This window comes from Lipotes vexillifer, unplaced genomic scaffold (assembly GCF_000442215.2).
Source record: "Lipotes vexillifer unplaced genomic scaffold, Lipotes_vexillifer_v1.1 scaffold705, whole genome shotgun sequence".
Lineage (NCBI taxonomy): Eukaryota > Metazoa > Chordata > Mammalia > Artiodactyla > Lipotidae > Lipotes > Lipotes vexillifer.
In genome coordinates this window covers 204,543-217,033 of record NW_006793209.1, presented here as the reverse complement: position 1 = coordinate 217,033, position 12,491 = coordinate 204,543, and the positions used below count along the sequence as shown (strand labels likewise).

The 12,491-nt window shown below is 44.8% G+C and overlaps 1 protein-coding gene across 4 annotated transcripts in view; it reads left to right on the top strand.

Moving 5' to 3' along the window:
* The window catches only part of MBNL2 (muscleblind like splicing regulator 2), a 154,207-nt gene that overhangs the window by 734 nt on the left and 140,982 nt on the right, over window positions 1-12,491 (top strand). The window lies entirely within an intron of this gene.

Here is a 12,491-nt window from a genome sequence, read left to right as displayed (position 1 = left end):
TCCCCCCCTTTTTTTTTTTTTTTTTTTTTTTTTTTCCTGAATGTTTAAAGAGTTTGCTGCAGTATGCTGCATTCCGTGTATGTTGCTTAGGGAAGCCAGGGAAACCGGATTCCACTAGTTCAAATGTTAATACTTGCAGGGGGGACCCTGGAGTTTTACGTAACATTTTGATTCGAGAAAGAGAAATGGCAAAGCGTGAATCTATGCTGCCTGTTTGGGGTGAGGCATAAAACGAGTTTTTATTCAAAGAATAGATCCATTGATTACTCAACAAAAACCATTTGAATTCTTGGGAGCATTCTTATTTTCTTGTTCTAGAAAATGTTCATACTGTCGTAGTTAGCTCCCGAATAAATAAAGTTTACGTTGATCCTATTATTTGAAAACAGACTCGTAATTAAGAAAAAGAAAAAAAACTTCATGGTAAATAATTATCAATTGGACGTTTAGCCAAAACAATACGTCTACTTCTTGGGAATTAGGGACCTACCTAGCTCTACAATGCCACGGCTTTAACCGAGTTTCAAAAGCACATTTTTAACAAGCCAGCAAGAGGTAGCTTTCTGACAAGTTTTTGATACTGTAGTTCAATGTTTACATTTCTTTTTCTGGCATGTCTGAGCCTTTGTTTCCAGCTTAAAAGTGGAACCATTATATTCAAAAGTAAAGCTGGGTTAATAATGCTTACTGCAATTATCTGATCTTTATGCATTTTTAATGAGAACACACAGCCAGCAGAATAATTTAATGAGGGCAGGCTAGCTTTTAAAGCTGTGTTTTCACTGTGCCGAACCATATCAACTTTCTAGCCGAGAAGCAGCAGTGAGAAATGATTGAGAAGATTTATTTTTAACACACTTGGCCCAAGAGAAGGAAAGGATATATTTGTTAAAGAATTCTTTCTGCCCTTTTCCGTTTTAAATTTCTGCCAGGCATGAGGAAACTGTGCTTTTTTGTTAGGCCTCAGAAGCATATGTTTACAATAAATGTGTAACATTTTTAGAATAGTTAGCAAGCACTGAAGCAAAGAAAAAAAAAAATCTGACTTGCCTAACCATCACCACCGTGGATGTTATTCAAGAAACATCACTGGCCTTTGAAAAGACAAAGGTTAAGTGGAAAGATATTTGTTAATTGAGTAATATGTGCATTTTGAGGATAATAAAGTAAAAAGATAAAGAGGTTCTTATAACCTGTACATAAGATGAACTTTCTTCAGCTAGCTTGCCTGTTTTGGAAGAAGCCTTAGAAGTACTCATTTAAATAAGGGCAATGCCACGTAGATTCTTCCAGACCCACTGTTTTTACTTTCAAGGAGAAGTGCAGGACACTAGCCCAGAACTTCTGACGTCATCTCCCAACTATTTCTGCTGTGTGTTGTTTTATTCAAGCTCGTGGAGAGGAATATTTTTTTATGTCGTTCTAACTCTCACTTGGCAGGTCTTGAGTTAGGTCTTCATATTCCCGTCCTTTCTAAACCCTAAACCGACCTCCAGCAGAAATAGGGCATCTCCTACCTGCTTCCTCACGTCGGGCAGGTCAGGGCGGTTTTTCTGCAGGACCCTGGCTGGGCTGACTGGAAGCGGCAGGGAGTGGAGCACGGCTCTGCTTCGGGTCCCACTTCCCCTCAGTGCAGCCCAGCACTGCCCCCTGGGCGGACAGTCCCCGTGGCCCCATTCCCAGCTCCCCCAGAGCCACTTTTTAGGACCCAGGTTATGCCACCGAGTTTGCGGCTGGTCGTGATGGGGGCAACAGCGGCTCTGATAGAAAGAGCACCGTGTCCTCGTGCAGATGGACCCAAGGAAGGGCAGTCCGGTACTGCAGGCTGGTCATCCCGTGTCACAAGTGGCAACCTTGGTCGTCGCGATCAGGGGATGGTTAGTTTTTAATAAGGAGGATTTTCAGAAAGAATTTCCGTTAGAACAGCTTGGAGTTCTCGGGAGTTCCCAGTCCTTGTCTGCATCCTCTTTAGGACCGCTTGTGTTGTGTAGCCTCGAGCAAGCACCCAACTCAATTTGTCTCTCTCTTAATAGAATTGAATAATACTTGCTACACTTTCCTTCATACTTCTAGCATTTTGAGAGAGCTTGACCTTGCCGCCAAAAAACAAAAAAAAAGTTGTTTGTCTCTTGACACAGTGAGCTAGTTAAAGTACAAAGGGATAAAACCTCCCTATTAATGAAACTGGTAAATGCCTTAGGGTGTTAAGATATATAGTCATATATACAGAGCCCTTCAACCTACTTCACGTTCATGTACATTTTCTAGGGATATTTATCCTTAGACCAACGCATACAATTTCCAAGGAAATCAGAGCATTGCTGTGTGCATTTTCTCCGTTGATCTTGAGCAATATACTAGAAACTGTGCAAACCAGACCCTTCAGACACAGGCCTTGCAGTGCCCAAAGCATTTAGTGCTATCTTTCTTTGACTTTGGTATTACCTGTGTGCAAGTGGAGTGAATGAGAGAGAAAAGGAGAGGAAAGGAGACAAATACGCTTGTGAAATCTACTGGTTGTGTAGCGTTACTGGTTAACAGCCTGGCTTCTCCCTGCTACTTGTTTTAATTTGCTGTTGCTATGGTAAAAACAAATCAATATCACATGGCTACCAGCCAGTCCCGCTCGGGGAGTGCCACAGAGATTCAAGATCAGGTACTCACGCTTCCAAGCAAGAATCGGGAGAAGCGGATTCAGACGTTGAGGTTGAGGGATTTCCTTATGGGAGACTGATAAGGCTTAGGCTTGCGTGCGTTTTCTCTTCCTTTCTTCCTGCACTTTCCTACCGGTAACGAGAAAAGCTGGGTATTGTACGGCAACGAGATGTCAATAAGAAAAATAAAAATGGGAAGGCCTACTGATTTGTTTACATTTTCCAAGATGACAAAACATATTATCAACATAGAAGGAGGCTGGCCACGTGGCAAGTGGCAAAGGATTCTGATTAACGAAGACGTGGGACACCTGCAGGACCTGTTGGTTGTGAAAACATAGTTTGGGGTCTTGAGTAGCCCCACGTACAGCTGCACAGGAGAGCTGGTAGGTCAGAAACAGTTGTGACTGCCGTGTCAGGCAGAGAAAGCTGGCATCTCTGGGGAGTAGGTGGGCAGGGGTGCGAGGGGCGTTATGGAAAGATAGGGAGGTGTGAGGCATCAATGTCAGCCCGTAGCAAAGTCACGAGAAAGCTGTAGGTCCAAAGGCAGGCCAGGTGAGCACGGAAGCCCGGGGGTTGAGCAGCACAGGGGCAGGACACTTAGCTCCTCTCATAAAACCTGCCTGAAGCCCAACCTGAAGGCCCAGCAAAGAGAGAGAGAGGACGTGGCTGTGAAGAGAAGTAAAGATGTCATGTGCCCAGGCATACTTTCTGGAAGGAACCAGATGGGCACAGATGTCCCCTGCCGGGTGGAGCAAGGAACTTGGTACTTCATGCTTTGCTTTATTTCAGAAGAACGATGCAGGAAGACCTAGCTGGGCTTTGTAAATTAGTTGCAATACTGTTTTTTACCTCCAGATTTTTACTCAGCTCTGTTGTTTTTTGGTTTTTGTTGTTTTGTTTTGTTTAATGTGCACAAACTGTTAGTTGCAGCTGTGATAATATTCATAGTAAGGGGCTCAAGGTGGCGTCATGGCTGGTCTGCATCAGGCCATGCCTCCAATTGCTCAGCCTCATTGAGCTGAAGCTGGTCCCCGCTCTGTTGCTGAGAGTGAACATAGGTGTGAAAGGCGAGGCCATAGGGTTTATTCTGTGATCCAGAGCCACAGTGCTGATGGATAAGTTTTCGGCTGGCCTGCTCCCCTCAATATGGCAGAAACGCTTGGTAATAAAAGTGGACCCACCGATTTACCTTAGTGCTCTGACAAAGATGGCATTGTCTCCGAGATCCTAGGTCGGTATATTCCATCAATCAGTCAACAAGTGTTTATTAAACACCTCTTGGCTCCCCTGGCTTTTGCCATTTGGTTAGAACAAGTCAGTTACCTAATAGCTAACTCTGAGTATGTGCAAAATGTAGGACAGAAAGAAACAATGCAGAACTGTAAGTTTCAAAGACTTTAATAATAACTTTATTGGCTAACATTAATTTAACATTGTTAACCATCAAACATTAATTGTAGGTTAGAGACAGTTTTGGTGTTTGGGGGAGGTATAAGAGAAGGAATTTTGAGTTTTAACTCTGTAATTTCTTCACCTCTACTATATTTCTCAGCATAATACTGTTTAAATAACGTATAATGATGTACGATCAGCAACAGACGTATGAGAATGCTGCCTCCACAAATCCAAAATATGAGGCTATGGAGAGCATTCCCGCTGTCTCAGCAAGCTGAGAGAGAGCCCCAAAATGACTGGGGAATATGGGTGCGTCGTCCAAAAAGATTTTAGCCATCAATCAACAAAAGGAAATCCTAGACCCTCTCCCACACTTCTGAGCCTCGGGGTGGCTGAGATCTCACCGTCCCCATCCCAGCAAGGAAACCTGATTCCTGACCCTGGAGGGTTAAACTCCACCCCCACCCCGCACACACACACCTCTTTTTTACAAGCACAGTTACTTAAAAAAAAATCTATTTCCCTTTTTAAACACAAAGTTTTTGTTTTGCTTTGTTTTTCACCCTGACATCAAAATTAATGTGTGTTCTCTGGGCACAGACAAGCCACAAGTTTGGGAAGAGCTGGGAGAGGAGACCGAGGGTGTAAGGGAGCCTCAAGAATTCTTTTCAGCGATGGGTCCTGGCAGGCAGATGGGCAGGTTCTAAGGTCTAGGAGCATCGAGGCGAGCTGGTTGCCAGAGAAGAGCTCTGGGGGAGTGAACCATCTCAGAAGACAGCAGAAGTAGGCAGGAGGCATGGAAGACGCTGCAGGTCCCTGGGCCTGAGCAGTTTGCAGTCCACACTAGCTGGGGCACAAGACACTTACAAACAAGATAAGAGCAGCTCAGCCCACAAATGCCTTCAGAAGGGTAATTAGCATATGTATAGTTCTGTACCCTCTACAGAGGGCTTTCACAGACTTTATCTCAATTAACAGTTCAAACAGAGGGTTAAAAACTGGGAGCCTAAAATTAGAGCATGCCTGTGAGGATGTACTAGGTAAAGCTTCTGGCGGAGATGAGTTATAAACCGGATTTTGAAAACTTTTATTCACTGATTTTTTTCAGTGTTGGATTTGAATTTAGAACACCAGGAGAAACAAGTGCTCCTGGGTACAAGTATGCGTGTCACCTTCTCCTGTCCCCAGATGCTTTCTTGGACAACTACACTTCAAAACTAGTACAGTAGGCAGTCCAGATGTGGCAGCAGAGCAGGAGCGGTTGGTTGGCTTCACTTTCCCAGCTCTGACTGCTCAGAAGTCATTAGGGGACAAAACCTACACTGGCTTCATGCCCCAACCCAGGCACACAGTGGCAACGTGAGTCTGGCTATGACTGGCAAGGAGGTGCTTCTAGAACATAAAATTCGTAAATGGTTGTAAAAGGCTCACAGGTCAGGGAAAAACCACAGTCAACAATGAACCCAAAATTCAAAGTAGTCCATTTGCCCATTAGAGCACCTCACTGAGTTCTCTTAAGCCTGTTAAAGGGGTTGGGGCAGAAATTAATATTTTAGTGGCATGTGTTATAAACTAGGTGCTTAACACACAATATCTCATGTATTTCGAACCTTAAAAGAACTTCATGAAGTTAATGTTATCCCCGCAAAGTTAATGCTGTGGCCAAGAGAAGTTCTGAAAGTTTCCGGAACACACCCGTGATCCCACAGCTGGTATTTGGCAGAGCCAGGATTTAAACTCAGGCCCGATCATACCTCCAAATCCTATAGGGAGGCAGCACCATGTTTTCAGCTGAGCAAATAAAATAGAGAAAATAAAAATAATTTATTTGAGAAAGAAAGCTCAAGGTGAAGGTAGGAGGCCGATTATTTTAGAAATCTCAGATGTACTTTATATAGTTTACATTACGATACATAAATACTGAATGTAATAATACTAGTATCTTACTTCATATATCATTTCTGTTTTTATGCTTATCGTCTCTTTTAATGGCCACAAAGCCCCCCATTTGTCCCCATCTGATAAGTTAAATAAAAACCAAATTCGAGTGAGGTTAAGCAATGTGTTAAAAATCTCACTAGCCAAACAGCGGAAAAGCTGGTCCTCAAAACTGTGGGAATCTGTGCATATGATATTCAATGAGATCAAATAGTCTTTAAATGAAGTGACACTGCAGCCTGACTTGGAGTTTTCTTGCAATGGATGTTGCATACTGGACTAGAGCTCAACCCAAGCAATTCTGGGAAGACAGTATGTTTTTAATACTGCTTGTAGTTTTCAACGCTCTGGGAGTTCAGGAAAGTGGAGCTCCTTTTGGGTTGGAGTACTAGATAAGGCTTACTTCCTCTAGCTCTCTATGGATGTACTGTCTCTAGATCAGTGTTTCTACAATGGGATGTTTACACCCCAAGCCTAGGGCAAGGCCATCATCTCCGTGAGGAAAGGAAATAGTTGAAATTACATCTTATATGTTATTTAACCCGTCCTTTTAAAATGTCACGTTTCACATGTGTGATCATGTATGTAGCATATTAGTATTGTTATGCAAGTATAACATTTATAAATAAGTAACTAACCTTATAATGGTTGTTCCTGCACGAAAGTATTTTTCTGATGGGGATATATGATCTAAAAAGTTTGGAGAGGACAATAGTCAAAAATAGAGGAAGGAAGATTATCTCTAGAAGCGAGGAACAGCATGATGTAATGTAGGGGCCAGTGTGGAACTCTGAAGAATAGGGATTAAACGCTGGAAAAGAGGCATTTTTTCAGTGTGGAAATAAGTTTAGACAGAGTGGGGGGGTGCGAATATGGAAGAACTAAAGAGTCATGAGGAAGAGTTTAATTTGTTACCTACAGCATCATGTCTAATGCTTTATAAGGATTGAATTGAACTTGCGAGATCAGGTTAGAGGTTAGAAAATTTGTAACAAGTGATGCCACTGGCCGGAAAACTTTTGCAATATTTCAGGCATCATGTGGGAAGGAGTTGGCTTAGAATGGCCGTGTGAGGATGGAAGAGATAAGGGCAAATCTAAAAGATGTCTTGAAGGAAAAATAATAGAGGCTCGTGAGAGCTCAGAAGAGCCAAAATGACACTGGAGTTTCTAGCAGGAGAAATATCTGTGGGGACCCTAACAGAAAATGGGGGCAGATGGAAAAAGGGACCCATCATGGGAATGGGGTCAGGGGAGGGAGGGAGGATGAGTTTTGAGTTCTGAGTCCTGGTAATGGTGTTTTAGCTAACGATGGGTCATCGAAGTGGGTCATCCGTAGACATCTGACAACATGAAATGGAGAACAGCTTAGGCACCAGGCTGCAAATGTAAACTGAGACACACCTGTGTTGAAGCCATTGTTGAGGCCAGGAGTGCTTACTGCCTCCAAGAAGAAGGGAACATAAATGGAGACAGGGAGATGACCAAGGATGAGCCTTGGGGAAGATTGCCTGGGCCCAGAAGAGAATAAGAGCTAGCAAGGAATCAGGAAAACGAATACCCACAAAGGACCAAAACTGTCAATCAAAAAATAAGTAACCAAGACTGTTGCGCACCATACCACGGCCTCCATGGCTCCTGTGCTGCATCGTTCCGCCCGGGCTTACCCTCTCTGACATGAGTGCTCAGCCCGTGGTCCTCGTGGAGGCCAGTATCAGCTCAATGCCATGGTGAGAGCCACAGAATATCGGCGGATAAGGAGAACTTCCTGCCTGGATCTTTCACGTAGATACAGATATAGATAATTGACTATTTAAAAAGTAACTCTTCACTAATAACCAAAAGAAAGCATTTAAAACCAACAATAATTGTTGATCAAGATGTATGCATCTGTATCTCCAAATAGACATTTTAAGGGTATAAGTGGTTAGGACAGTCATTCCAGAGTGATTGGAGATATTGTTGTTGTCAAAGACCTACGAACAGGCCTTTGACCTGTTGTTAAAGACCTAGGGTTCATTCATTGCTGGCTCTAGTAGGTCTCAGCTGAACCCAGCTGTAAGGACTACTTTGAAGGAGATGAGAAAGTACCCTCATGCCTACAGTGAGCAAGTCAGAACAGCACTCCTCAAACTTTCGTGTGTACAGCAGACCATTGGGGATCGAATTAAAACTGTAGAATATTGATTCAGTAGATCAGGAGCGGGGTCCGAGATTCTGCATTCCTCCCGGATGAAGATGATGCTTGTTGCTTGCCCTGGAGGCTTTGCTGGCATAAACGTAGACGGCGGTGGGCCTCCGGGTCTGAGATGATTTTAAAGGAGGCTCTGTGGGGCTGAGGGCCAGGACCTGCTTCCTCCATCCAGGAGGCCTTTCCAGGCTTCCCGGGCTCAGGAATGGAGCAGAGGTCGAGCCGACTTATCCTGCAAGCCTTGCACCGAAGCTGCTGTGGTGGAGGCCACGAAGGTGAGCCTTCCAGCAGTTTCCAGCAGCTCCGTGGCCACAGCAGCAGGTCTGTGGATGGCTCCCCGTGCCCGCGATGGCCGTTTTCTCTGTGGACGCAGACTCTCACCAATTCCCAAAAAGATTTGCTCACTGCCTCCAGGGAAGGCTAGTGTGTCTGTTTCCACGTCTGCTCCAGAGATATCTTTTCCTACCAAACATATGTGTTCAAAATCAGCCATAGACTTTTCCCTCTAGACAGTGGTCGGAGCTGGAGCCTGCGAGTCTGACAGCCTCAGCGGGTTACTTCAGGGAACTCTGACAAGCCCAGCGTTTCCCTTAGGATGCTCTCATTCTCCTCTCATTCCCTCCAAAGAATAGGAAGAGTGTTGTGGAAGTGTTATGTGCAATTAAAATCACATTTGTTTAAACATGCTAGTTTTAAAGTCTCATGCTATGAGTGAAGATGTTAAGAGAAACGACAGCTGTCACAGGTGGTGGCTTCAGTGAAACTGTGGACAGTCTTAGATCTTGTTTCATGTCCGTCTGCCTTCCCTGCCCTCGAGAGCTTCATTTTTCTGTATGCCCAGCATGTGGCCCCCTCCCTCCTAGAACCAGGGGTCCCGCTAACCAGATTTAGAGAAAGTCTTCCCTGCCCAGATGCCCTTTTAGCCCACACACAAGACGACCGGTATTTTTATGCATTTTTAATTTACCAATAACCTTTTAGGACTGAAAGGAAACAAGTATTTATTGAGTGTCTACTATATGCCAAGCCCTCTGCTGACAGCCTTATGTACATCAACTCAGTTAAAGCTTTCTACGAAGAAAATAAAGTCCCAGGAGGCTGAGTTCCTTGCCAAGGTCACACATGAACAAGTGACACAGAGCAGGGGGTGAAACTCCAGTTGGCAGGTCTCCGAACACCCAGACCTTTTCCAACGGTGCTTACTTGGGGGGTAGCAACAAAAGGGGTTTGCTTCGGGAAAACTTCTCTCTCATTTGCATGTACTGTTAGCAGAATTCACTAAACGGTTAAATAGAACACAAACGAGCAATTCCTGGCAGCCTGGGCAGGCATGAGTTCAGTTTTAGCCGTGAGTTCCTCTTCACAAAGGGACCTGGGAAATCTCCAGGGACAGCTAGAGCATCATCTTCATTATTTGTTGTGATTAGTGGGCCTTTTCCTTACTCCTGAATCTCCTTTGTGTCTGTGTGCGTGTGTCTGTGTGTGTGTGTCCAGGTGCGCAGGAAGATGCTTAAAGAAAGACCTCGTCCGAGGTGCCTTCTAGATACTGCCAATTGATAACACGCTCATTATCGGCTGCGAGGCCTGTGCGAAAGTGAGATGCTCTGTGTGGCTGTGGTTTGCTACCCTCTAGGAGGACTTAGCAATCCCCTTTCCTTGCCATCGACTTCCCTGTTCTCATGCAGGGCTGTTTACACTCACGCGCGTCACCCGTTCTCCGGCGGGGGCGCGTGTCCCACCTCTCCGGCTGCATCTCCTGACCATCGTGGCGCTGCAGGCTTGCCTTATCCCTTGCTCTGCTGGCTCCTGAGCTGACCCATGACCTCTCTCCCCGGGTTCTCTTCTCTCTGCCAAGGCTGTACCTGGCACCCCTCCTAAATGGCACACAGATGCCCCATGTCTCTGGGGTTCTAGTCACACCCGACTCTTAGCTGGTAGAAAGGACTCTTTATTTGCCCCTGAGGAAGCCCATCACTTGAACCCTGGAGTATCAGCTTCCTGGCATCCACCACAAAGACCGTCCCCCTCAGGAAACAAAACAAACCCTATCTCCAGAGTTTCCCTGTTTCTTTTCTTCAAAGTTCCCTGTTGCAGCTAAGCTGCAATTAAGAGGCGGGCTCAAAGGGACTCGCTGCCTCTGGGGCTGCCGGGACCCACGCAGAGCTTTGGCCTTATTAACTCTTTGCTTCCTGTGACCTGCTGCTCCCGCCGCGTCTCTGCTCCTCTGGGTGCTTAGGTATCAGGAGGGTGAGCTGTGGGGAGAAATCAGGGCTGGCAAAGGAGCTTTGCACACCCCACCAGATTCTGATCGCCCCTCCGAGAGCCACCCAACTGACAAAACCCACAAATGTGCGATGAAAAGCAGAAGGGAATCCCAAGATGGAAGGAATTGGCGGGATTATCTGGCACAATTCGTGTCTACCCTCTGCCACGGTCCTGCCAAGCAGACTCTAACTGCTGTTCATCCGTCTCTATATGCCGGCCACTCACGACCCCATGATGCAAACAAACCGTAGCGCTTTGTTATAAAATTCTTCCCTGTGCTGAAACGAGGTATGACTCCCCATGACCTTCACTGCTCAGCCCTTGTTCAGGCCTTTGGATTGACCCTAAGCAAGTCAAGTGCCCCTTCGGCAGACGAGCCCCTTCACATATTTAAAGATAGCAAACAAGCTTCCTCTGATAGGAGCAGCCGGCACTGCCTATTATTTTCAGGAAAGAATACTTTATTTATGCAACCGAAGATACACAGTTTTTCTGGCAGCTTTGTCGCATTGCTGACCCATATTGGTATTGTACTTGAACCTTGAACCAGCTGTGGTAGAGAAGGGGGTGGGGCTCTCCATTTTCCCTCAGCTCTGTTCAGGCCTGAGCACAGTGGGGAAAAGGTGATGGATGGAGGTGAAGCAGGAGAGGAACAGACAGCTTCCCCAACTGCACGGAAGGGTTGAAAATTGTCTTCCGTTCCAACAATAGGCACCTCTGGATATGCCTAGGCAAGTTCCTGGGCATTGACTTGCAAAACCACCCATAGATAGATAGATAGATAGATAGATAGGTGGATAGACGGATAGACAGATGGATAGATAGATGGGAGATAGATAAGAAATAGATAAATAGATATAGATTAATATATATGTATCTATATAATACACTCACATAGATAGAAATTAATAAAGATACACCTATAGATAGATATAGATTTAGATTACTGTATAAATAGATGGTTATAGATACAGATTAATATTTATATATACAGATAGAGATAGGTAGATAAAGATATAGATAAATGTATACACAAATAGATAGCTATATAGATTAGTATATATACACAGATGTAGATTGATTGATAGATAGATGATAGAAAGATAGATAAATGATAATGTTCACACTACTTGAATACCACATTAAGGCAGTTTTCAGAGGTAAAGTATGTGTTTTGGGTTTCCTTTTGTTTTGTTGCGTTTGTCTTCTGGCACGACAAAAGGGCAATCGTTTTAGCAGTAGCTCTGAGTCTTCCAGAGTTTCTCTGCGGCTCTCAGCACAGTCCTCAGCAGCTTAGAGACACACTCTGCCATCAGTAGATGCCAAGGTCACCAAAGAAACTAATTAATCCCAGCTCCAGTCAATAGCAGGCTGCACTAACCTGCCCTCCTTCCTCTGAGTGGGAGAAAGAAACCAGGAAGGATTTTCTCCCTCAGTTCTGCCCGGGGCCTACTCAGGGCCTCCCTGAACAAACAAAGGGAGGCAGGGAAGGCTGGTAAACCATTTCCCGACTAACTGGCCAGGTTTCATCTAGAGAAAGCCTGTTCTAAGGCTTTAAAACTTGAGTTGAGATAAGCCCTCCAGTTTTTCTTAGGAAAATTCCCAGGTTGATAATTAACCTGAAGGTCCCCAGGCCCCCCTACTCTATCACAACACTGCCTTTTTTTTTTTTCTTTACTGCTAGTTTCACTAATGTCCTCTAAACCCAGCCAGCACTCTTTGACTTGTTGAAAATTTGCCTTTTTAATTAAACCTACAAATTTTCCAGCTGACCACTAGGGAGCAAGAAACTTTTTCCCCCTCAGGGTAAAATTGATGTCATATAACCCGGACCACACTAAATAATTGATCAGAAAAAATAATTGAGAGGAGTGATGATTTGGAGAAACAATGCCGGGCCGACAACCCAAGAGGTGAAGTTGGACAAGGTTGCGGTTCAAACATTGTGGATCCCTGAGTTAATAATCGTCCCCTTAGCCAGATACATGCTGCGTCCTGAGTTAATTGTTCTGCGGCTGTGGATTTTTTTTTTTTTTTTGTGGTACG